Here is a 26,744-nt window from a genome sequence, read left to right on the forward strand (position 1 = left end):
ATAGGTGTTTAAATTCCAGATCTTCCCCTTCTCCCTGTGTGACCTGGGGCAAGTTACTCTCCCTCTCTGAGCTTCAAGTTCCTTATCAGTTAAATAAGCATAACGCCTGCCCCTTGGATTTGTTGTCACATTGAAGTTAGATCATGCCTGGTGTATAACTTATTTCAGAATTTGGCATGTAATTTGGTACTTGTCAAATGTGGGTTCTCTTCACGATTCTGAGTATCTTAAAGCATCACTTCTTCTCCATCCTTGTGCCTAAAGTCCTAAATGAGATTCCTACATTCCCACAAAGCCCTCCTGAACAGTTTGCTGGCCACCATATGACCTCCTCTGTACCATCCTTGTAATGGCCACCAGGGTGACATTTCTAAATAACATCACTCCTCAGCTTAGATAAATACATGACTTCTAAACAACAACTATAAATTGAATTTTCTAAAGCTAATAGCCAAGGTCCTCTGCAGATGATATCAAGCCCTCTGCCTGGCCATGTGCATATTCCTCCATAAAACCAAATGGGCTCCGGCCACTAAAATGCCCCAACAATTCCAACCTTGAGTGACCTCAGCTGAATGCTCTTGTCGATGTTCCTGGCAGCTGCTAAGTGCTCCGTGAATGGACACTCTTACACCCTAGGGAAACTTGGTTATTTATTTAATTTAGTTCCCTATCATTTGATGAGGCTGAGCTCATCTCCAGTCCAGCAGATGCAGAAGCAGTTCTAACTCTCCGGTGTTGGGGAGAGAAAATGAGGTACTAGGTTTCCATTTCAGCCGCCCTGCTGGCATTTTCTGTCCACCAAGATTAACACCCAGAGCCCAGCCCTCCTCATCCATCACTGGACATCGCTGATTAAAATGCCCTCCCAATGTTTCTCTCCTCCCAACCAGCTCCCTCATCCCTTCTCCAAACTGTCATTCTAAACAACATCAATAACAAAACACACACGCAAAAATTAATTTACAAAAACCACAGTAACAAAAAAAGGTCAGCCCTCTTGGAAATTAAATTTCACCTAAGAAAAATCTGTAATTACAAATGCATGAGAGAATTCTTCGAGGAATTTGAGACTGGCGCCAGGAAGGGTGACAGAGGGAGTGGGTTATAAATGGCCTTTGTCAAGCTGCCGAAAGGTTATAAAACTGGCTACATTTTGTGCTTAAAAAGAAAAATCAATTTTCCATGTGAGTGAAGTGCTGTACATATTAATACAAGCTCAGAGGAGGCCCTGCTTGTCTCTGAATGTTCACTGTCAGACAGGAAGGCGCCTAGTCCCGGGGTCATTTGGAGAGACTTGTGCTGGTACAGGGGGCTGGGTCTGACTGTCTGCAAAGACTCAGAGATGTGTGCTGGAAGGAAGGGCGGACCTTCTTGCCAGGTCACCGGAAATACCTGGGGCAGGGTATTACTCACAGTTCTTTCCATCCTTCACTGAAAAAATATGTTCTATAATCCAGGCAGACTCTAAACACTTTATCTGTTTTAACTCGGTTAATCCTTATGGCAAACCTATAAGGTCATATGGTAGGCTAAGGATGGCTCCCAAAGATACATCCTCATCCTAACCCTTGGAACTCATGCTACTTTCTATTGCCAAAATTTTTTTTTCAGATATAATTAAATTAAAGCTCTTGAGATGAGGAGACTACCCTGGATTTCCCAGGTAGGTCCAAATGCTGTCACAAATGTCCTTATAAAAGAGAGGAATGGAGAGATTATACATACAGAGAAGGCCATGTGAGGGTAGAGCAGAGATTGGATGATGGGGCCACAAGCCACCAAATGGTACAGTCACTGGAAACTGGGGAGGCAAGGACACATTCTCCCCTAGAGATCCTGGAGGGAGCAGGACCCTGCTGACATCTTGATTTTAGACTTCTGGCCTCCAGAATTGTGAGAGAAAATTTTTCTGTTTTATTTAGACTCACGGACATAGAAAACAAACTGTGCTTACCAAAGGGGAAAGTAGGGGGAAGGATAAATTAAGAGTTTGGGATTAACAGATACACACTACTATCTATAATACAGATAAATAACAAGGACCTACTGTATAGCACAGAGAACTATAATCAATTTCTTGTAATAAGCTATAATGGAAAAACATCTGGAAAAAGTACATATGTTGTTTGTATAGGTAAAATTGAATCACATTACTGTATAGTTGAAACTAACATTGTAAATCAACTACACTTTGATAAAAAGTAAAATTTAAAAAAATTCTGTTTTCTTAAGCCACCTAGTTTGCTAAGCCAATCTTGAATTTCTAATCCTCAAAAAATGATGCGAGATAATAAATGCTTTTTGTTTGAAGCTGCTCCATTTTGGGGTAATTTGTTACACAGCAATAGATAACTAATACAGTGAGATAAATGCATTAAGTGCTTGGCATGGTGTTCAGCAAATGGTAGCTGCTGTACTGAGTATTATGAAGAAGCTTAACATCTAATTTGAGAAATAAGAAATACACGTATTTGTTGGCCAGAAAACAAACATGAAGAAGCCCAGTTAATTTGAATGGGAAAGTGGAAATTCTGCAAATGTGATTGACCAGAGAATAGGGGAGCATTGTTCAGGGAAGTCTTCTTAGAGGGAAGAGATGGGTGTCACTGGAACAAAAGGGAGATTCTGGTGTCCTAAAAGGACAAAGATCAGAACTCAGCCCAGGCACACCACTCGCCTGCCTTGTGACCTTGGGCAAGGCCTTGAACCTAATTGGGCCTCGGTTTTCTCTTTTTAAATGAGGGAAACAGTTTGAAGACAAGAACATAAGGACTGACATCAGTCCTGAATTCCACACAGGTCTTTGACACCAAGCATCTAGGCAAATGCCTCACCTTAGAGACAGCCTCGGGTTCCTCATCTGTAAGATGGAAATAAGAATGCTTCTCTGGAAGGCATTTCTAGAGACCCTCGAGGAAAACAACCTAAAGTGTCTGGCTCAGAACCTGGCATACAATAGGCACTCAAGAAATGAAGGACAAATGATGAATACATGGAGCAAGAAATAAATGAATGAGCCCCCTGGCCACCTCAGAAAACCTAACTGGGACTATCAGCTTAGTTTTTCTTTCTTAACCATGTAAGTCCTTCATCGGAACATTTAACAGATGTTTACTGGACATATACTCAGTGCTAAGCAAACAGGCTGGATGCTGGAAACAAAGTCATAAAAAAGACAGACAAGACCCTGCTCTCGTGGAGTTTAAATTCTAGAGAGAAGACAAATGATTAACAAGTAAAGAAATAAAGTGATTCTTTCAAAAAGTTAAAAAGTATGACAAAAGTATAATGTGATTAAAAAAAGTGAATTGAGGATGGAGTAAAGGAAGCATAAATGGAGAATCTGAGCTAAGCCTGAAAAATAAGTGGAATCTCCCTGGTGAATATAAGTGGAAAGAGTTATCCGAGAAGGAACAGCAAGTATGACAGTCCTGAGGCAGGAACAGTGTTGGCCTGTCCATGGAACAGAGGAGGTCAATGCCCTTGAAGCTCCATGAGCCCGGGGAAAACAAGATTAGCGCAAGACAAGGGGTGAGAGGTAGGAAGTGACCAAATCACTTAAGCCAGGGGTTGGCACACTATAGTCTGTAGGCCAAATCCAGTCAGAGGCCATGTTTTTTCTAAAATTATATATATTTTAACATTTTGCAATACTTACAGATTCACATGCAGCTGGAAGAAATACTATAAAACAGAGACATCCAGTGTATTGCCAGTTTCCCTCAATGGTAATATCTTGTAAAACTATACTAAAACATCACAACCAGGACATATACACTGATAATCAAAATATAGAACATTTCCATCACTACATAGATTCCTTCTGTTGCCCTTTTAAAGCCATGTCCACTGCCTCCCTGATGCTTGGCAACCACTGATATGCTCTCCGTTTCTACAATGTTTGTCATTTCAAGAGTATTACATAAATAATCACAGAGTTTTTGACCTTCTAGGGGGGGTTGATTTTTTTTTTCATTTGGCATAATTCTCTTATTCATCCAGGTAGCAGCATGTGTCAATAGTTCCTTTTTCATTGCACAGTATTATTCTGTGCTGTGCATGGACTATAGTTTAACTGTTTCTTCATAAAGGACACTTGAGTCATTTCCTGTTCATGGCTGTTATGAATAAAGTTACTATAAACATTAGTGTGCAGGTTTTTGTGTGGACGTAAGTCTTCATTTCTCTGGGGGGTAAAAAAGGCCAACGAATGTAATTTCTTGATCACATGGAACTGCATGTTTAATATTTTTATGGAGCTGCCAAATGTTTCCAGGGAGATTGCACTATTTTAAATCCTCACCAGCAATGCATGAACAATCCAGTTTCTCCACATCCTCATCAGCATTTGATATTGTCAGTACTTTTTACTTTAGCCATCCTAGCAGGTGTGTAGTAACATCCCACTGTGGTTTGCATTTGCATTTCCCTAATAGTTAACAATGCTGAATCCCTTTTGTGCTTATTTTCCATCTTTATATCCTTCTTGGTGAGATGTCTCGTGATGTCTTTTGCTCATTTTATAATTGGATTGTTTGTTTTTACCATTGCTAAGATTTGAGAGCTCTTTATATATTCTAGACACTAGACTTTTGTCAGATAAGTGGTTTTCAAATGTTTTCTCTCCCACTCTGTAACTTGTCTTCTCATCTTCTTCAACTGAGTTTTCACAGAGCAAATGTTTTTAACTTTGATGAAATCCAAGTTATCATTTTCTCTTTTATGGATCATAAAATCTATATCTTAGAGTCTCAGAATTCTCCGCCAAGCTCAAATCTCAAAGATTTTCTCGAGAGAGAGAGTGTGTGTGTGTGTGTTCTAGAAGTGTTATAGCTTTATGTTTTACAATTAATTCTGTGATACATTTCAAGTTAACTTTTGTACGAGGTATAAGACTATTACACTGAGGTTTACATCTCCAGTGAAACTATCCAAACATAGAGATTTCTTTGGGGGGAGTTTTTGGGTTACAATTTCCATTTTCTTAGTAGTTATAGAGATATTCAAATACCTATTTCAAATTGGGTGAGTTGTGGTATTTTGCATTTTTCAAGGAATTGGTCCATTTCATCTAGGTTGTCAAGTAAATGTGTGTACAGTTATTTGTAGTAGTTCTTTCTTAATCTTTCTGGTGTCTGTAGTGATACCACCTGTCTCATTCCTGATATTAGTAACTTATATCTTTCCTCTTCTTTAATGGTCTTGCTAGGTTTTTTTTTTTTTCAGTTTTCTTGACATTTTCAAAGAATCTTTTTTTGTTTGTTTCATTGATTTTGATCTATTTTTCTGTTTTCAACTGCATTGATTTCCTTTCTTCTGTTTGCTCTGAGTTTGTTTTGTTCTCCTTTCTGTAGTTTCTCAAGGTGGGATCTTAGATTCCTGATTTGAAACTTCTTTCCTAATGTATGCATTTATGGCTATACATTTCCTTCTCATTAAGTATAAAGGCTTTTACTTTAAGGAAAAGGATGAATTACTGCACTAGCTATGTCCCATACAGTTTGATATATTGCTTTTTTATTTCATTCAGTTCAATGTATTTTTAATTTCCCTTGAGACTTCCTCTCCGACCCATGGATTATTTAGAAATGTGTTGTGTAGTTTCCAAGTACTTAGAGAATTTTCTGTTATTTGTTATTGCTTTCTAGTTTGATTCTTTTGTGGCTGGAGAATCATACTCTATATGATTCAAATTCTTTAAATTTGTTGAGACTTTCATCAGGGCCCAGAATATGGTCTATCTTGTACATGTCCCATAGGTACTTAAAAAGAATGTGTGTTCTATTGTTGCTGGGCAGGGTGTCCTATAAGTGTTAGCTAAATCCTTTTGGTTAATGATGTTACGAGTTAATCTATAATATTGCCAACTGTCTAATTATTCTATTGGTTGTTGAGGGCAGAATGTAAAAAGATCCAACTATAATTGTGGATTAGTCTATTTTTCCCTTCGGTTCAGTTAGTTTTTGCTTCAAACATTTTGCAGCTCTGTTGTTTGATGCGCAAATATTAAGGCTTCCTATGTCTTCTTGGTGGATGGCCCTTTCATTATTATACAATGTCCTTCTCTGGTAATTTTCTTTGTTCTCAGGCCTGCTTTCTATGGTATGAATACAGCTACTCCAGCTTTTGCTTGATATGTATATGTCTTTTTCGATCTGTTTACTTTCCACCTGCCTAAATCATTATACATGAAATGAATTTCTTGCAGAGAGCATGTAATTGAGTCATGATTTTTGACCTACACTGCCAATTTCTGTCTTTTAATTTGTGTGTTTAGATCACTGACATTTAATGTGATTATTGATACTTCGGAGCTTAAGTCTACTGTTTTATTTTCTATTTTCCGATCTCTGATTTTCATTTCTCTGCTTTCTTTGTTTTGCCTTCCTGTGGGTTACTTGAACTTTTTTTTTTTTTAGAACTCCTTTTTAATTTTTCTCTAGTATTTTTGGGTGCATCTCTTTGTGTAGTTTTTTGTGGGTTGTTCTAATATGCGTAACTTACCACAGTCTACTGGTGTCATTATTTTACCAGCTTAACTGATGTACAGAAAGCTTACCTTACTTTGTGTCCCTTTATCCTCTCCCATTTATAATATAATTTTCTTAAATATTCCTCTAAATATACAGTCGTCCCTTGGTATCAGCAGCAGATTGGTTCCAGGAGCCCATGCAGATACCAAAATCCACAGAAGCTCAAGTCCCTTATATGGCCTGAAACAGTGACTACAATCAGTCCTCCATATCTGCAGGTTTCACAGCCACAGAATCAACCAGCTGGGAAATTGACATCTGAGGTTGGTTAAATCTGTGGATGTGAAAAACCTGGGGATATCAGGTGGACTATAATCAGGACCACATCAGACAATGCTGTCATTTTGGCTTTAACCATCAAGTGTAATGAAAATAGCTCAAGAGGAGAAGGAAGGTCTAATGCATTTATTCTTGCTTAATTGTGCTCTTCCTTCCTTTCCAATGTTCTAAGGTTCCTTCGTGATTTCCTTTCTGTTTGGGTAAATTTCATTAGCCTCTTTCTTTATAGTAAGTCTGTAGGTGACAAGTTCTCTCAGTTTTCCTTCATCTGAGAATGTCTTCATTTCTCCTTCATTCCTGAAGGATACTTCACTGGACCCAGGATTCTGGGTTGACAGCTTATTTTTATTCAGCACTTGAAAAATTTTGCGCCTCTTCCTTCTGGCCTCCCTGATTTCTTATGAGAATGCCACCACCCCTCATTTCATATTTTCCCTTAGATGGCATTTCTCTCTCCTTGCTTTTAAGATTTTTCTTTTGAAAAACTAAAGATATTTTCAGAAACTGGACTATGATGTGTTGGTGTGGATTTCTTTGTGTTTACCCTTGAGTTTGCCCAGCTTTTTGAGTCACTGCAAAATGATTCATTTTGCTAAACTGGATACGTTTTCAGCCATTATTTCTTTGGGACCTTTTCCAGTCCTATTCTCTTTTTTTCTTCTTCTGGGACTCCAATGACACAAATGTTAAATCTTTTTTACAATCCCACAGACCTTTGCGACTGTGAGCGTTTTCTTTTTCAATCTATTTTCTCTCAATATTCAGAGTAAGTAATTTCTATTGTTCTATCTTTAAGTTTACTGGTTATTTCCTTGTCCTCTTCATTCTGCTGGTGAGTCAATCCCCTGTGTGTATTTTTAAATGCAATTTTTGTACTTTTCAGTGATAAAATTTCCATTTGCCCCTCCTTTATATCTTCTACATCTTTGCTGAGATTTTTCTATTTTTTCATTCATTTGTGTTTATAATTGTTTAAGCATTTTTATGATGGATATCTTAATGTATTTGTCAGATAAATCTAGTATCTCTGTTATCTTGTTAGTGGCATTTACTGGTTGTCTTTTTTCACTCTGTTTGAGATCTCCCTGGTTCTTGGTATGACAAGTGATTTTCAATGGAAACCTAGACATTGGGACATTATGCTATGTTATTATTTTAAAATTCCGTATCTTATTTAAACTTTTCTTTTTTTTTTTAAATCTGGCTTGTTCTGACACTGCTCCAACAGGGGAAAGGGGAAGCATAACTTATCACTGCCAGAGGGAGGCAGAATCCCAGTTTCCCCACTTGGCCTCCATTGACACCCAAGAGAAGGGTCCCCATTACTGCAGGGGGTGGTGGTCATCTGACTCCCTATTAGGACTTTACTGATACCTTCCTGGATGGAATGGTAGGCACGCCCAGTTACTGTTCCCCACTGGGCCTCCATTGATACCATGTGGGTAAGGAGGGTGGCTACATTCCTCCTGATCAATGGTAATGGTCCTGACTTTCTGCTAGGCCTCTTCTGGCAATATTTCAGCAGGGAGGGGGAAGAGCATCCTATTACTGCAAGCTGGGGTAGAAGTCCAGGCTCTTCATTTAGTCTCCACTGACTCTGGATGGAGTGACTCCCTTGGGTGGGAGTGGGAGGGTTGCTCATTATCTCTCAGTGAGGATTAAAGTCTTGGCTCCTTACCTGGCCTTCTCTGATACCACCCCTCCACCACCACAGCAGGGAGGGGGACTGAGTTGTGAGATTATCTCACTACAGCCTGCTAAGGATGGAGCCTAGTTCCCTACTTGGCCTTTATTAGCGTGGGTGGAGGAGGGGCCATGCTGTTATTATTTATTATTATTTTTTCCTGGGATGTTCAGCTGGAATTGAATGGTTAGTGTCTTAAATTTTCTGTCTTGGTTGGCTGCCCTTTTCCTGATACTTTGGCTGAAGAAAGCAGCTTTTTCTTCTTCTTTTTCTTCATTTGTTTGTTTTTGTCTTTATCAGCATTTCTGAATTGCTGGCTCCTTCAGCTCCAAGCCTGGGACATTATAAGGCAAAAAGAAAATCCAGGTAATTGACCATCATGTCTTCCCTTGGGTCTCAAAGACCCCAGCTGGTGTGGCTTCTTCCACAGTCTTATATTTGTTTTACATATATCCTCCAGAGTTTTTAGTTGTATTTAGTGGGAGGAACAGGGAAAAGGCATCTCCCCCACAGCCCGTTTTTGCACAGCCCTGGAGCTAAAAATGTTTCCTTACTTTTTAAAGTTTTTGTTTGTTTGTTTGTTTTTGGTTTCTTTCTTTGTTTAAAGAAGAATATAAGAGACAGACACACACACATAAGGACCACATGTGACTTGCAAAGCCTAAAATATTTACTACAGGGTACTTTATACAAGACAGCTGCTGACCCCTGACTTCAGCCACGAGAAGGCATCTCGAGTTTATTCTGAGCACAACTGGAAGGCACTGGAGGGTTGTTGGCAGGAGGAGTGAAGTGATTTGATTTGCTACTTTGAAAAGACTACTGTAGTTAGTGAATTCAGTTATCTCTAAGTACTTTCTTAGAGCTCACAGAAGAAGCCTTGGGAGGCAGGCTCTGTGGGACAAGGAGAGGGCGGGAGAAAGGAGGCAGGTCCATCTGATAATGACCCCATTCTTTGGAGTGCTGCTCCTTTGCCTGAGATTTTACAGTAAGTGGGTGAGAGAGCTTGGGGTCTAACCCAGGACAGCTGGGCTCCAGAGCTTCACAGCCCCCATGCTGCTCCATCTCAGACGAGAACCCACAGGAAGACCCTGGGCCTGGATTCCTGAGTCTTAAGGCCTTGAGGGGTCTGAGCAGGGAGAGGGGCAGCTGGGGGATTCCTAACTGTTTCCATGCCAGGCTGGCCCTGCCTTGCTCTCTGCCTCCCCCTCCCTCCCCTACGCCTGCTCTGTTCTCCTGCCCAGTCTGACTTTTCATCAGCACCAAGCTATTTGTTTCTGTTTGTAATTATGCATTTTAATGTTCATTAATTATGGAATGCAAATTGCTCCGAGTGCAAAATTTGTAATGAGTTGTTCCACCACCCCTCCCCCAGTTCTAGAAGGTGGACCAGCTGTTCTAAGCAGAAGGAAAAACAACCAACTTACAAAAGAGAGTAACTTTTCCTGGGGCCTGAGTGATTCATACAGAGAACAAGCCCGAGGGATTTCCTGGTAGTGCTGGAGGAGAGATCTGCCCCTCCCCAGGCAACAGGAGTGATACCTCCATTCTTTCCTACTGCCTGGGGCCTGAGAGGCAGGGTGGGGTAGTGGACCTCTTACTAGCTGCCACCTGGAGCTCATCACAGAGCTGCTCTGACCCTCAAGTAATAAGTGGAAAGTGGCAGCCAGGTGGGATGCTGGAGATACGCCTGATCCCAGCAAGCCCCCGTCTGCACCAGGATGGCTCTCCAGAGAGCTGAGGTCCGGCTCTGCCTGGCCTTGGTCTCTCACTGGCTGGGTGGCCTCAGGCAAGTACATCCCACTCTCTGAGTCTGTTTCCTCTACTACAAAACTAAAGACGTTGGGCAACAGGACGTTGGAGTGGCCTTTAAGCTCTGAGCTGCTTGGTTTCTGTCAAAGCAGCTATGAATCGTGAAAAGGGGAGAACCAGGTCTACAGTTATTTCAGAAAAAAATGGAGAATCCCCTTTGAAGTGACAGAGCATGCTTTAAGAAATCTCAAGGATGCCTCCACAACCCTGCCTGACCACGGGCAAAGCGTTGTCATCCTCCAAGGGCTCAGCAAGCACTTACTTCTCGCTCATTGCCGGTGCAAGCGTGATAACAGCGCTACCTCCTGGGAACAGCGCTGCCTCCTAACAGGAGCACTGCCCCATTAGATCATGGCCAGGATTAAATGAGACGATGACAACAGTGAGATGAAATGTGAATGGGGGGCTGTGCACGCTGGCAGCTAAGTAGCATCCCTACAACTGTGAGTGAAGTCTGGTCAAACCGCTTCCCTGCCATGTGGCCTGGCTTCTCCGAGCTGCGGTTTCCACATCTCTCCGCTGGAGAGAGTAACTCCTCCCTCTCTGGGCTTGTGAGAGAGCCAAACCGGACCACGTACCTGCCACATACCTGCCACAAGGGCAGGTGCTCAGAAAGGGGTACCTCATGTTGTGGATACCTTGTTACTTTCTGCCAAATAGGAAAAACATTCAGGAAGCAATGGAAGGGGACCTATTACATGCAGAGAGTAGGCAGAATCCTGGCACAGGCAGCTTTTGCTTTTCCAAACAATGCCGAGGAAGGCCTACAATGCCAAGGTAGGCCCACCATCATCCTGTTCACACTGTAGATGAGGAAACTAAAGCCCAGAGAGGCCAAGTGACTTGCCTGAGGTCACACAGCAAGGAAGAGAAAGACTGTGCCTACCATTGAAGGTTCCCTGATTATAAATGAGGCTCTCTCTGCCCTGATCCACACAGAGGCGGCCTGTCTGTGATATCACAGTGGCTCAGAGTGACCAGGGCTACACAATGAGTCCCAGGACCTTGTGCGAAGGCCACTGTGATGAGTTATAAGGGGACTCAGAGAGGGGGCTGGCAGCAGTCTTGGATGTACAGATCAGATACAGAATCTTGGGAGGAGGAAGCGGGAGAGAAGGAAGTGAGGAAGGAAGTGGAATGGGTATTTCTTGAGCACCTACCATGTGCTACATATTTCCCATATGCCATCTCTTCAAAGCCCCACAACAAAACTCAAAGGCACCTCTAAGACACACCTGTTTTGCGGGCGAGGTGAGTGAGGATCACAGGAGCTGAGTCCTTTAGTACGAACAGCCCCTTTGATTAGAGACTGAGTGGGCCTAATGCTCCTGCCCCAGGAGGCCTCTGGAGGACCGGCTGGAATGGGAGAGAGTGGGGAAGCCCCGCCAGTTCCCGTCCCTGCCCCTCCTCCCTCAGCCTCAATCTGTCAGCAGGGCCAGCTAGCCCGACGATTACTGCCGACATTGATTTGGACAACCGGGCCAGTCAAGAGCCCATAATTACTGGGAGTTTTAATCAACTCATGCCAACTCAGCTGTCGCTCAATTTGTGCTGGGCTGCAGTGCCAACACGGAGCGGGGGCAGGCATGCAGAACAGGATTACAGGGATCAGCAGTCCTGGGGAACGTGGGTCTGCAGCTGCCAGCACCACCAGGGGGCCTCAGACCTCCAGGTGGAGAAGGCAGAACCTGCCTGCCTCAGTCCCCAGGAGAGCTCCCTCCCAAACCACCACCCAGCCTCACAGGACCTTCCACCTGGATGGAAGCCACCTGGGCCAACACCCAGCAGTGCCTGTTCCATGCAGGATCCAACCTCAGCACCTCCATCCATGCTCTGCCCTCATCCGAGCCTGCCCTCCTCTTCCTAAAGAATCCTATGTATCCTATAAGCTACACTTCAAACAGCCCCTCCACGGATCCCTCCCTGAACTCAAGAAATGGAGGGATGCTGAGAAGACAGAGAAAAATGAAGTCTAATCCAGACGCTGCTATTTCCCAGCTGTGTGGCTTTGGGCACATCACCACTTTTCTGATCTTGGTTTCCCCACTTTACAATGGACTTGACAATAAATATCTCCCGGGGTTGCTGGGAACACTAGGTGCCACCACGGATGAGAAGTCCCGTGTGGAAGTTCCTGCCTCCTTCTGATGCCTGGAGTCAGTGAGAATCATCTCCCTTCCCTCCCACGTGAATTATTCTTCTAGTGCAAACTTTGCTCTGCCAGGCAGGACGGTTTCTGGGTCACAGCATGTCTCCCTATGAGTCCACAGGCTATTTTAGGACAGAGAGTGGAACACACACAGCTTCCTCTTCTCAGCACTGTCCCAGTGCCCAGCACAGCTCAGGGAGACACCTTGTGTGGACTTTGGGGGTCAGGCAGGCCCGGGCTCGAATCCCACCTGGTGCTGCCATTTAACTAGCCGTGTAACATCAGTCAGTCACTTCATTAACATGTTGAGCCTAATTATAGCTACTAAGTAGAACTGTGAGGGGGGTGGGGGAAGTGAGACATTTAATGTCCCTAACATAGTGCCTGATCCAGGGTAAAATGTCGATTATTATAAAAAGTTTAGTTATTACGATTATGACTGCTCAATATTTGACGTTTGGTAAATATTTTTGGAATATAATAAAATGCCTGGTTATGTTGCTTAGTTTTTGGCTTGAGTTCCAGTGAAATACCAACAGGCCACTCTCCCCACATGCCAGCCATCTGTGTGGCTTCAACACACTCTGGCTGAAGACACGAGAAAGGAAATCCAAACCCTCCGAGCACCTCCCGCGGGCCCAGCACTACACGAGGTGTTTTCCCGATTCTGCTTTGCTGAAGCCCACAGTCCTGGGGGTCTGCTACCACTGGCCCAGTTGTGCAGAAGATGAAACAGGTTTTAGGGCCGGAAGTGCTTTTCCTATGTCACTGCGCTTTCTGGAAGTAGAGCCGGGGTGCACACACGGGTGTGTCTGACTCCAAACCCACACTCTCCCACACCACCCCTTTCCCACGGAGACACGAAGAAGTAGCAGGCGGTGGTCCCCGACTTCCAGGAGAATCTAGACCGACTGGAGTAACTGGGTAAACCCGGAGAGGCTTATTTTGGTTTATGTTCAAGAACAGTGCTGAAATAGCAACACAGGAAGCCCTCAAAGACGTTGCAGGTTCACTGGAACACTGCAATAATGTGAATATAGCAATAAAGCACGCCCGATGAATTTTTTGGTTTTCCAGTGCATGTGAAAGTTACGGGTACGCTACACTGTAGTCTATTAAGCATGCAAGGGTACTTCGTCTGAAAAGACAATGTACATCCCTTAATTTTAAAATATTTGATTGCTAAAAAAATGCTAACCATCATCTGACAAAGCAGTGGGGCCACAAAACCTCAGTTCATAAAAACCACAACAGCTGTGATGCACAATAAAGCAAAGCACAACAAAACAAGGTCGGGGACTGGGCTGGGGGGTAAAGCTCTGGCAGACCATGTGCTTGGCACGCACGAGGTCCTGGGTTCAATCTTCAGTGCCTCCATTAAAGGTAAAAACACTTTAAAAAATAAATAAAAATGAAATGAGGTGTGCCAGTAGTGTCAAAATGCATGGTTAAATTTGCTCACATCGTGCTAATCATGGCTAGCTGCCTGAATTCATGGTCACTTATCTTCCCCATCAGAGGAGCCCAGGGAGTTAGGAGACACAGGTTACGATCCCTGCTTTGGGCACTTCCCTTCTCCAGCCCTCAGTCTTATCATTGTTCAATGAGAAAGGTGGCAGCTGGTCTCCAAGGACCCTTCCAGCTTGGATATTCCGAGTTTTCTGCATGAGGCTGACAGGCATTCCCAGAGAGGTCAGGTGGTAGGTTCTGACTGTCAGTGGCACTTGAGCTGGGGAACCAGGGAGATGGTCATGCTAGTGGGAATGGCTTGAGAACACTGCTTGCAGCTCATCCCTACAGCCTCTCCAAATGGCCAGGCATCCTTGTGGTGGGAGTCACCAAGCCTTCTGCAACTCCCTGGAGCTCCCCAGGGTCCTGCACGGACTGGGTGTTCAGTTCAGCATATGCTTATTCAAAGCCAGCTGCCCTCCAGGCCGTAACATTTACAAAACTTTAGCATCGGCTCTCAAGAAGCCTCCGTTCCAAAGAAGGGAGAGGTGAGGCGTGGAGAGAAAAGTAACTGGAAATGCACATATCCTTACCTTCTTTGAGGGTTTTTATTTGGTGGGAAGAAGCACCAAGAGCTGACAGAAGGGAGGCCAGGGAGCACTTTCCCAAGGAAATCTGCCAAGAGTCCTGAAGAATGTCTATTCAATAACTGGAGATGATAATAAATAGCCTTTGTATAGCTCATTAATAATAATAATAGCTAACACTTAATAGTGCTTACCGTGTGCTGGCATGGTTCTCACTGTGTTGTGAATATTAACTCAGACTGTTAAGCACAGTCTGATGGTGCAGGTACCACTACTCTCCTCGTTTTTCAGAGAAGGAAACTGAGACGCAGAGAGCTTTTGCAACTCGTCCCAAGGGCAGAGGGCAAGTAAGCGGCAGAGCTGAGATATCCTCAGGTCGCGCTAGGCTGACTGTCACGCGTGCAGTCAGGTTTCTAAAGCACTTTTCCATTCCTTACATTGTTCCAGCTTCGTGTGATTGCAAGATAGAGACTCAGATCCCAGCTGGAAGAAGAGGACCTTGAGGTGTGAGATGGAAGAAGACTTGCCAAGGTCACGCGGTGAGTCGGTGTGGGGTGGCGCGGAGGCTGACACGCTAGGCTGAGGTCTGCAAAACCACCCCGACGCTGTGCCTGCTGGGCTGACGGCCAGACTCGGCGAAGACTCTCTCGTCAAGGTAAGGGCTCTCACCAACTAACACTTGGGTTTAGGCACTTTGTGGTTAAAGGGTGCGGGGTGCAGGGAAGGAAACAGAGTTTGACGATGCTCTCCTCATGTGCCAGACACATTGTGAGGGTATCTTATCCAGTCTCCCCAACCACTCAGAAAAGGATGCACTACTATGTTCACCACCCACAGATGGGAAACTGAGGGTTAGAGAAGAGAAGTGACTTGCTCCAGGTCAACACTGTAGATGCTTGGATTTCTCTCTCCTGTCCTATTTCCTCTGTGAGTGGCATGGAGCCAAGGGTGTTTTGACAAGGAATGTCTTTTACAGACCTGTGCCCAAGGGGGCACCTGGGGAAAACGGCTTTTGGACATTATCTGAGCACTTACTACAGAGCCAGTTCCATTCTAAGCACTGAATGTGCATTAACTCATCCCTTCCTCGCAGCAGCCGTCGGTGGCGGAAACTATTATCATGTCCACTTAGGGGATTATGAAGCACAGTGAGGTTTGTTAACATGCCCAAAGTCACATTTCCAGGAAGTGGTGGAGGCAGAAAATCTAGCACCAGAGTCTGTTTCCTTAAGCCATTGGCTACACTTCTTCATGCAATGACCATGAAAAGTAGGTACTATAATGTTACCCAATGTTTTTGGATACTGGGAGACTAAAACAAGGAGGTTTAAGGCAACCTGCCCCAGTACGACACTGTGAGTGGCAGAGTTAGGATTTAGACCCACACAGCTGGACTCCAAAGAACCCCTCTCACCCTCTCTGGTGTCGTGTCAAGAGCCAAACACCCAGGGGCCAGAGCCAGGTCTTTAGTAAGACAGGCTGGAGAAACGGACTGCTCAGTGCCTACTGGGTTTCACGGGCTGGTCTCCCTTCCTTCCCCATCCTTTGTAACTAAAAACTCGATTTGCAGCTTGAGGCTGATCCTCTCCCCGCATCTTCTCATTGATCACCAGGACTCTGCGTGAAGGATGATTTTATAAGCTAGTTGGCTTTGAAAAGCAGGGAGCAGCAACCATTGAACATATGCTTCTGTGGGTATATATTTATTCAGCGTATGTTGAGTGTAATTTTGCGCAGTTTGCATATTTTATCTTTTTTGTCGCAGAGAGCAATTTAAGAGAAAGAAGACCAAAAAAAAAAAAAAAAAATCCACCCCGGAATGGAGACAGATGTCATATGCGTTGGACCCTGAGGTTCCCCAAGCCAACATTTCGGGAATGGAGGTGGGTGGATGGGAACTCACAAGCGCTAAGAACGAAGCATCACCTCTGATGCTCTCACATCCCTGCCACCCACAGCAAGGCACTAACCATCCAGCCTCACGGCAGCATCCTGCAAGCCTTTATTTCCATAACCTCCCCAACCTCCTGTCTGACTCTGTGCTCTAGCACCTATTTACTGAGTATTAAATACAGGCCAGACTCTGGGCTTGTACATGCCATCCCACTGAACTCTCCCCTCACCCCACGCTGAAGTGCAGCACTGTGCATGTGAGAACACTGACATTTCGTTGCCTAATGCTGTCAATCGGTACGACAGGGATCTGTGCTCCAGGAAGCTCATCCCCCACCACAGTTCTCAACTTTTCCATCAAAGGTTACTGGAGCCCCTCAGATTCAGTTTCTGATCCAATGCCACCGATGCCCATCTGAGGGACACTGGGCACACCACTCCCCTTCCTGAGCTAGCTTCCGCACTCTCAGGATGGGGATGGCTTTAGCATTTGGCTGGGGTGCTGTGAGGATTCCAAGATCCAAAGTTACACTGAGAAGCAGCTTAAGAGACATTTGTTCTTTTTCTCTCTCCACCCCCACCCCCTGCCTCAAAGGTTTTCCTCTCACCCAGGATGAACTCAAGATGTAGCATTTTAAAATATGCCTCAGAAGACGCTTACAAGGTTTTAGACCAGCTGGAAAAAAGAAAAAAGAAAAAAAACCACACATGATCATGTGGGCCCCAAAGATTCAAAGGACAAGAGGCAGTAGCTTAGGCCAGAGTCTATACCAGGGGGAATCCTTAAGAAAGGAGAAAGTTCATCATGTGTTTATGCCTTCATTGTGTGTTCGTGCCATAAGGAAGCATCCACATGTGATTCATGGTGGCAGGACTGAAGCATCGTTTTTTGGCTAGGTAAACAGACTGTGAGCTCTCTGCTGCCAGGACACAGTTCATCGCTGTAGCTTGGGAGCCTACAGAGTGTCCGATGTGTAGTGGGTACCTAGGGGCTGCATTGTGAATGCAGCTAAAATTTGAATAAAACTGTGGACCTGCTGTTAACCAATTTTTGCCTCAACCAAAGAAGGATATCAGTTTTACCTAGCTTAATGAGATGTGTCGAATGCTGGAAAATCCACCACCAACAAGCAACAAAATACATTGTTTACGTTATACACAGGTGGGGAAACTATAAAGAAAAGATAACGGACTTGATTAGCATAATGGTCAGAGTCCTGGCTACTTCTAGAGGGGAACAGGGGCTAAAATGGGAAGTGGAGACACAGCAGGTGTGTCAGGGGAGGGCTTGTGGAATGCAGGCAATATTCTAATTCTTGTCCTGGGTGATGGGTAGATGGGTATTGCTAAATTACCACTGATAAAACTGTATGTAATGTTTTACACATTTTTCCATATGTCTGTTATAGTTCACAATAAAATTGCTAAATATACATCACACAGAAAAGCTACTAGAAGGAAATACCAAAACGTTAACGCGATTAGGGGAGGTAGTGTAAGTACAGAAGAAACTGTTCTTCATTCTTCTCTCCCTGTATTCTAAACATTCTTATATGTGCATATAATAATTTTGTAATTGAAACAAATAAGTTTTTAATTGAGATGCCTCATTATCTAAATGAGGCAACAACAGTATCATGGAGGTCAGATACCATACTCCTGCCTGAAATTCCACCGTATGGAGAACCCCATCTTCTCCCTGAGGTTCACTGTGCACGAAAGCACAGCTCCTTTGGGGCAGGTAGGGAGGGGTGCAAGTCCCATGGCCGTTGCACAGGCTGACCTTCAGGGTTTTTTCCTCCTGGGACTCCAGCACAGCTTTGATTTGTGGACTGTTGTGGGCAAGGAAGGAGCCCCAGGAAGAATCAAGTTCAAGTCTCTGAGTTTGTAGAAAGCATACAGGGCTTGGCTAAGGACACATAATAAGCAGAGCCACGGTGAGATAGAGGGTCCTGTTATACCTAGTCTGTGTCATCCCCATGACAGTGGGCTCCTGAAATCACCTTTCCTTTCCATGAGGGTGAAGAGAATTCTTGAAGATCAATGGAAGCCAGAAAAGGATTTCGTGCTTCCTAGCTCACAAGCTCCTCTCTATCCAATACATACTGGCTCTGGGAAGTGTGGTTACATAACTGGGTCCGGCTGGTATCCAATTATTCACACAGGGCTCAGCCAACAACACTAGAAGGTGTAGGGATCATTCCCAGTTTGTGGACAGACGAGATAACAAAGGCTCAGGTACAGTCAGCCATTTGCCCCAAGTCACCTGGCCTCCCAGTGACAGGAATGCAGTTTGATTCCAACTCTGTATTACAGCCAAGTCTGCTCTTTCCTCTATACTGGGATTCTGATTAACTAGCCCGCTTCCCAAGAAACATATAACTCGCTCCAGGTACTATTTTCTCAGTGAGGAGAAAGGCTAACGACTGTTTTATGAAACCTCCTCACTGTGTGCTACCTCAAGGCTAAAAGTTTTCACGATCGTGGCTGGTGGCAGGAGTCCAGTTAGTCTTTTTCCTGAACTCCAGACTAACTGTTTGCTGTCCCTGGACAAAGTCTCCAAGAATGTCTGAGCAGTGGGGGAAGACTTATTAAGGCTCGGGAAGGATTCAGGGAGACCCTGGAGAATCTAGGGAAAAAAGGCAACCCTTCAAATTAACAGTAATGATGCTGACATCATTTCCATCCACTTATCTCAAGACCCAGGATAAGAGATACAAAATAAAAGAAGGATACTACATGTGTGGAAGAGAGAGTCCTCGGCTGGAATTTAGGACACCTGAATTCAAGTCAAGTCTAGCTCTCCTGTTTTTCGGTCTCAATTTGCTTATCTTTATTTTTAACATAAGGAAAAAAGTTTACATACCAAATTAGGGAGTCAGTTTAAAAAGAAAAAAGGGAAATGCTCTTTGAAAAGCATATATAAAACATGCAGTGCTGACATAGAAAGTTACCCCCCAAACCGCAACTGTGTACTTTTGATGCTTCCATTTTTATACTTACATATATAAATTCTTATTTATATTTGCATATGCATGGAGGGAAATGTATAGAAAGATATATATATATATAGACCAAAGTTTAGCACGGTTATCTCTACAGTGAGTAACTGATAAAGAGAACCTTACTTTTTTTTTTCTTTATACACTTCAACAAAGTTTGAATTTGTTTCATTTTATTTTACAATGAGCATGCGCAACTTAAAAGAAGACTGAAAAACAACAACAACAAAGATTTAAGACTGGATGGGGAAAATACCTTACAAATGGAAAAATTCTATTACTATAATTAAGACAAGCACAAGTATTCTCGGCTTTCATCTCAGAGCTAAGAAAAGCTGTCTAATTATCAGCATTGGTTTCCTTCTTCACAGGCGCTCAGCACAGCCACTAAGAACTTTGCAGCCACTGCCACTGACCCCTTCATGTCCTCAAAGGGATGACAGCCCTGCCACCTCATTTACTCATCGCTGCACCAGTCCTCTGCTCTGGGACTATCTCCCACATGCATATTTGCACACTTCACCAGGCACTACTCCCTAAAGCAGTATTTCTATTTTATCACTCTCTTCTTCAAGGACCCTTTTTGCCTAACACCCTTGAACTGCAACCAGAACAAAAAACCAGCACCCTAAATCAGAGAAAGTCCGGAAAACCAGAGTTAGTGTTGCTCCTTTTCATTTTAATCCATCCCACGCCTTCACCCAAATCATGGAACACAAATGCAATTTGAAACTATCCTTACAGACTTCTGGAAATGTATTCTAAGGCAATAAAACACAGAGGGAGCCTTGTGCCCAAAGATGCACAGAGAACGTTGTTTATAATAAAGTTGGAACACTCCAAATGCCCAACAATAAGACAAAAGTAAATGATGGAATATTCCCGCGCATGAAAATCAGGCACTACAAATGATGTTTATGGAGAATTTGCCTTGGTTAAGGATGAGGGTTCTGGCATCGGGCTGCCTGGCTGAAATCCCCCGCTCTAGAATTTAAGAGATGTGTGAACCTGAGTGAGTTACTTCCGTTCTCCCTGCCTCAGTTTTCCCATCTGTAAGAAAATGGACAATAAGGGGACCCATGGCAGAGGCTTTGGAACACAGCGAGCACTCGAACAATTCAAGCTGTCCTCATCACCACCACCACCATCATCATCATCCCTGCGTGAAATAGCCAATAATAACAATAAGTGTGATGATGCTTCCTGCCTACTTAGGGCCAGGTGCCGGCCTATCGGTCAGTCCTAATAGCTTTATCGGGTATTACTATCCCCATTTTACTCAACAGGAACCCGAGACTCAGAGGCCTCAAGTAATCTGTCCCAAGGTCACATGGCTAGTGAGTGACAGAGTGAGTTTTGAGACCAGGTTTTTCTGATGCCAGAAAATGTGCTCTCTTAAGCACTCTATTGATCTCCCGAACGTAGGGGTGATGGTAGGAGGAAATTTATCTCTCTTGGGGCAGCTTTCCTAAGTGAAAACATGTTTGAGGCAGGTGCATGAAACACACAATTACAACACCAGAGACGACTCCAGAGATGCTTACAAAAGGGAGGCGAAGGGATGGAGATGACCACTCCCCACCCCTCACTGTATATTTGTTTTCCCACCAGCCAGTGAGTTAACCCCACCCTTCACCCATGTTGCCAGTCCCTGCCCTCAGACCCTTCCAATGTTAGAATCACTGCCCTCCAGGAACAAATATCATGAAGTCACAGATTTCAGGAATTGTAAGAACCCTTAGCAATTCATCAGCGCCTCCCCAGGCTGGTCCCCAGCTCCGTCTCCAAGTTCCAGCCTGCAGTCGACACAGGTGGCCACCACCTTTTGCAAAGGGATTTATTCCATGCTTGCAGCCAACAGGTGGCAGGGCCAGGACAACAGCTCCTATTTCCTGCCTCCAATTTGGGGCTGTCTTATCCCATGCCATCTTTCCAGGAAGCAAAGGGTAAAACTCATCACTTTGGAAGGGCAGGGGCTGTTCCCTGACTTTAGCAGATAATGACTTCCATGCAATAAAAACAACTTACCAGAAATGCCATCAGACCCAGCAAATTCAGGTCCCAAATAAATAAAATAAGGGGGAAAAAACAGAGAAGGCTTCAAATGTCATGGGAGGAATAAAATGCTTAATATCATAAAAGGGTGCCTAGGCTTTATGAGAATGCCACGTATTATAACCTTGGAAACCCCGTACCACACCCCCTCACCCCCAACACCTAGAAGGGAGGAAGACTTCACTTGAAGTTCACAATGCACAAATCCCAACTGAGAAACAGCTCCCTTTCTTTTCATCCCCCAGAGTTTGAGCCTTGCGTGCAGGGACTTGAGTCAGCAGGTACAGTTCCAGTTTCCTTCTTTGGCAATTTCCTTCTCTGACCCTCCCCGCCCCCTTTCCCATACTCATTCCCTTTCTCTTCCCCCGGATCTCTCGGCTCCAGAGGAGGAAGAAGGAACCCTGGACACTGGAAGGAGGGTGGCGAGAAGGCAGTGTCCCCTCCCTGTAGGCTCCCTGACATGGGGACATTTGCTTTATCCCTGGGGAACTATCCTCAGCCTCTGGAAATCGCCATGTGATGAGGTAAGAGAAGTGGCTTTGCAGTTAGATCGACCTGGGTCTGAATTCCAGCTCTGCCTTCACCTGGCTGGCTGGACTGGGTCAAATTTCTCATGCTTTATGAATCGCTTCTGTCGTGGACGATACAGGAGTACTAACAGTTTCCGCCTCATCTAGTAGCTATGCGGATTCACTGTGATGATGCATTTTAAGCATTTATCCCAGGGCCTGGCCCATAATCAGCACTCACACACTCTCTATCTGCATCTCCATCAGTGATACTGTTATTGATATGATTGACAGCTTTGATTTGTCTATCAGTAGCATCAACTAATTAATGCTGTCAGTACTAGTATTACTGAGGACGGTTCATATAGAAAATTCTCTATGGACCTATTTGAGCGGAAGGCACTCTGATGAGGATATCATGTAAGAGATGCTTCACCCTTTAAATACTGATTCCTTGTATTTAAAAGGAATAACTCTTTCCCTCTGAAAGAGTCTCTATAAAGACACTCTGCCTCCTGACTCTGCACATTTGTATTAAAGATTTTTAATAAGAAAAATGTGACAAGCATTGTCCCTCCTATTTTGGATTCTGGTAAAGCCTATCCTGGTTGTTCCATGAATCCATCACACCGCCGGTGGCTGACCTGCAGGGATGGAGAGTCCATTTCTGGGGAGGAGGACATGCTTCCCAGGGTCTGGACCCACTTAGGTTCAGCCCTGCTCCACCCGTCAAGGAGGGCAGGATGCCGGGCACACAGGGCCAGGTTCCCGGCCAGCAGGGCCTGGGCTATGCTCCAAAGTTATTTCTCATTCTTCTGATCCCCCTCACTTGTTCTCCCCACTCTTCTTGAGTTTTGTTTCCTTTAATTACAGTCCAATTGAGTCATTAAAGAGGGAAAGCATGAGGCATGGAGAGAAGCAGCCTCTCTCTCCCTAACTGAACCAGATGCCAGAGTCTGCCTCCCTCTGAGCACTGCCATAGAGGGGCCTGACCTATAATCAATGAAAATCTGTATCTTTATTCATTTTGACTTTTTAAAAGGCAGCATTTTCTTGTCGTTATTATCAGCATTTCAGGGCAATCAGGGTTCCTCTGGTCCTTCCTCATATCTGGGAGGCCAGATGGCTTTTTAGGTCAAAATTGTTAAAAAAAAAAAAAAAAAAAAAAGGATAAGGGGAGGTGGCTGGGTGATCTGTAGTGGGTGGAGCAGAGAGGGACTGATATGGAATTCAGAGACAGGACTGGGAACTGACATTAGACATAAACCTCCTAAAAGATACCATTGCTCCATAGGATCCACCAAGTGTGCAAATCCTTGCACCTCTTTCAGTCCTAAATTTCTATGAAGGCCTCTAGCATTGCCCCCCCTTTCCCACCCTCCTATGTCTGTGTTTTCCCACATACTCCCATTTCCTACCAGACCATTTCAATTTTCTCATGTGGAAAGTGAAGATAATCATAAAACCTAGCTCACAGGATGACTGTGAGAATTAAATTGGTTAAAATAAGCAAAGCACTTAGAATCATGTCTGGCACACAGTCACTGTGTGGATGGTTGCTCTTATAATACTAGCTTTCTTCTTTTGCAAAAGAGATATAATAATACTCAGCTAGGGAGAGAGTTATAAGCATTTAACTGCCATGAACATAAGTGAGATGGCACATAGTAGGTGCATAATGAGTGCTGGTTCTCTCCCACATCACCTCGCTTCTCCCCAGCACTCACATCGGCCCTGTTGGTATTCTTGTGCAGAGATACAAAGTTCAGGGTCACACAAGCCCCCCTGAAGCCCATCCTGTCTTTATAAAACCAGGTGGGGCTCTTGTTCTTGCATCTCCTGTTCCGTTCGCCGTGCTGGATACGGGGTTGCTAAGTCAGGATTTGGACTGCTACAGTGGCCAAGGCGATGCTAAAATGTCATGACTGTTGGAAGATACAACTGCATGGAAGGAATTTTGGGATCAAATCTTGATTCCATTACTGCTTCCCTCCATGACCTTGAGTGATCCCTGCATCTTCCTAGCCCTTTATTTCTCTGTCTGTAGAGTGGGAGAGGTGCTAGCCTGGTTGGAAGATCTCCAGGGCCCCTTCCTGTTGTGTAGCCCTGCTTGGTGGGTCCACACTGCAGGAAAATGGGTCGCTTAGAGATGGCCACACAGTCTTGGCGACTCCTCTCACGAACCAGTGAAGTCTGGTTTCCCTCCCTTGAATCTGGCAAGAAATTAATGACCTGTTTGACTAACAGTGTGACAGAAATAATGTCCTGGGACTTCTGAGGCTGGGCGCTAAGAAGATACGCAGCTTCTGCCTAGGCTCTTGGAGCACTTGATCTGAGATGTCCGCAAACCCAGCCTCCATGGCACGAGAAGCCCAAGCCAAATGGAGACACACGAGCAAGCACTCTGGCTGACAGCTCCCGCCGAGGTCCAGCAGAGCTAGGATCAGCTGCGCCGGTCCCAGCACTCACCTTCACTGGGAAGCGCAGGGGTCCTCCACAAAGCAAACACTACAGCTCCAGATAGCCCCCCCCCCCACCGAGGGCCAGGGACAAATCACCCCGCTGAGCCCTTCCCATGTTCCTGACCCACAACGCTGTGAACAGAACAAAATAGTTGTTTTAAGCCATTGAGTTTGGGGGTAGCCTGTTCTGTAGTAACAGATCGCTGGACCAGTGCAGGTGAGCTGTGAACTGACATTTCAAAAGGGGCTGAGGAGGATGCATTTTGATCACCAGATTGTCTGGGGTGGAGTCCAATAAACAGCCCCTTCCGCAGCTGAGAAAACCAGGATGACACAGAGGAGCAGCAGGAGCCAAATGCTTCAGGGGGCAGCAGCTGCTCAGAGATGGTGGACACGTCCTCCACAGGGTGTCATGATTAAGTGCGTACAGACTTCTCTGGTTTTGCCCTCTATCTTGATTAAAATTTCACAGTGTTTATACTGCCACACAGAATAGATGGAACCACAGCTTACTTTTCAAACTGTGCCTTGCTGACATCATTATGTTTGTCACATTTATACCTCCTCTCAGAGATAACAATTTTTCACTCTTTAGCATACTGAAGGGGGACACACTCTCTCCTTCCCTCTTTTGATGCTTCGTTCATTGTTACTTTCTCCATCCCTAGTCAAGAGGTGAGGGTCTCCCTGCAAGTAACTGAACAACAAAATAACAGGATAATTTTTATATATTACCTCCCAGATCAACCTCTCTCCCCATATTATTGCTCACTTGCATTAGTTTTCTATTGCTGCTATAACAAATTGTCATAAACTTGGCAGTTTAAAAAACACAAATCTATTTTCTTACAGCTCTACAGATTAGAAGTACAAGAGAAAAAAAAAAAAAGGTCTCACTGGGCTAAATTCAAGGTATTAGCAGGGCTACATTCCTTTTCTGGAGGCTTGGGGAGGGGGGTGGGATCCATTTCCTTGCCTCATTCAACTTCCAGAGACTTTCCTGGCTTAATACGTCCTCGTCCATCTTCAAAGCCAGCAAGGCTGTATCATTCTAAATTCCTCTGCTGCCTCCCTCTTCCACATTTAAGGACTCTGATTACACTGGGATCACCCTGATCATTCAGGATAATCTCTCTCTTCAAAATTCAGCTCATTAGCAACCTAAATCCATAGATGAACTTAATTCCCTATTTGTCACGTAAGGTAACAGATTCGCAGGTTCCAGGAATTAGGATGCGGACATCCCTGGAAGGGGGCCATTATTCTGTCTACCACACACCTTATGACCCTCCCCAATTTGGGCAACTAGATGCTTGAGGACCACATTATCCCAGGAGAAGATGACAGCAGAAACAGAATACCAAGAAAGAGAAGGCAATTAAAAAAAAAATTCAGGTTTCAGAAGCTGAGGTCTAATTAGAAGGTATAATAATAATAATGACAATAAAAGAAAGAATCTGTGATCTGTTAGAGAAGTGACCTCCCTCCTACCCATAAAGATTCTATGAGCTGAGGGAAGAGAGCAGTGTTGGAAGTCAAACAAGATGATCCTGCAAAAGAGACCAAACAAGACCCTGTGCTCTCTTCCCACCAGGCTAATGACATGGGTGGTTGAAGAGGCTGAGGGCCGTGGAAAATCAGATGAGTTTGAGGGATCTGAAGGCAAAGGGGGGGTCTGTGTCTCAAACTTGCCAGATAGTGTCTGATAGACGGTAAATGTGGTCAAGTGTTCTTCCCTGGTAGGAAAGTTGCCATTTACAAATGCCTTCATGGTCAGTCTAGATTAAGAGGGCTTCAGCCAACTCCCCTCAGACCCTCATGCCCTCAGGGGGATACAAAAGCTTCTGGCCACTCCTCCCACCCTCAGTAGAATGAGGAGCTATCTGATGGTTAGAACCAGCTGGCCTCATGTGACCTGTGGGGGGATGAAAAGAACACAGTAGCAGATTCCAGGATGGACCATATACCCATACATCAGGTGGAACAAGGAGGTCCTGGCATAGACTAGAAAGGAAGGAGGGTGACGGAAAAGGGCCAGATGAGACAGCAGGTACTAGAACTGAGCAGTGATGGTCCAGTACCATGCATTCCCTTCACTTCCATCCATGCATTAGGCATGTATCAGCCCCCTTGAACTTACAGATGTTCAGGAAGGCAAAACACCTAAATTGACTAGACTTGAATTTTCACTACCAATGGATGGAGCTGAAAGGAAATAAAATTCAGTTGTAGAAACACTATAGAAAATAAAATACGCTGTGCTCCTGCATTTTTTGTGACCCCAAAGAGCATATCCACTACATAAATACATCAGTAACTGTGGCCTC

At 44.5% G+C, this 26,744-nt stretch overlaps 1 protein-coding gene across 7 annotated transcripts in view; it reads right to left on the reverse strand.

Annotated features, from left to right (window-relative positions):
- ASTN2 (astrotactin 2) overlaps nt 1-26,744 on the reverse strand; it is an 849,846-nt gene that overhangs the window by 348,211 nt on the left and 474,891 nt on the right. The gene's annotated exons all lie outside the window — the stretch shown is intronic.

This window comes from Camelus dromedarius, chromosome 10 (genome assembly GCF_036321535.1).
Source record: "Camelus dromedarius isolate mCamDro1 chromosome 10, mCamDro1.pat, whole genome shotgun sequence".
NCBI lineage: Eukaryota > Metazoa > Chordata > Mammalia > Artiodactyla > Camelidae > Camelus > Camelus dromedarius.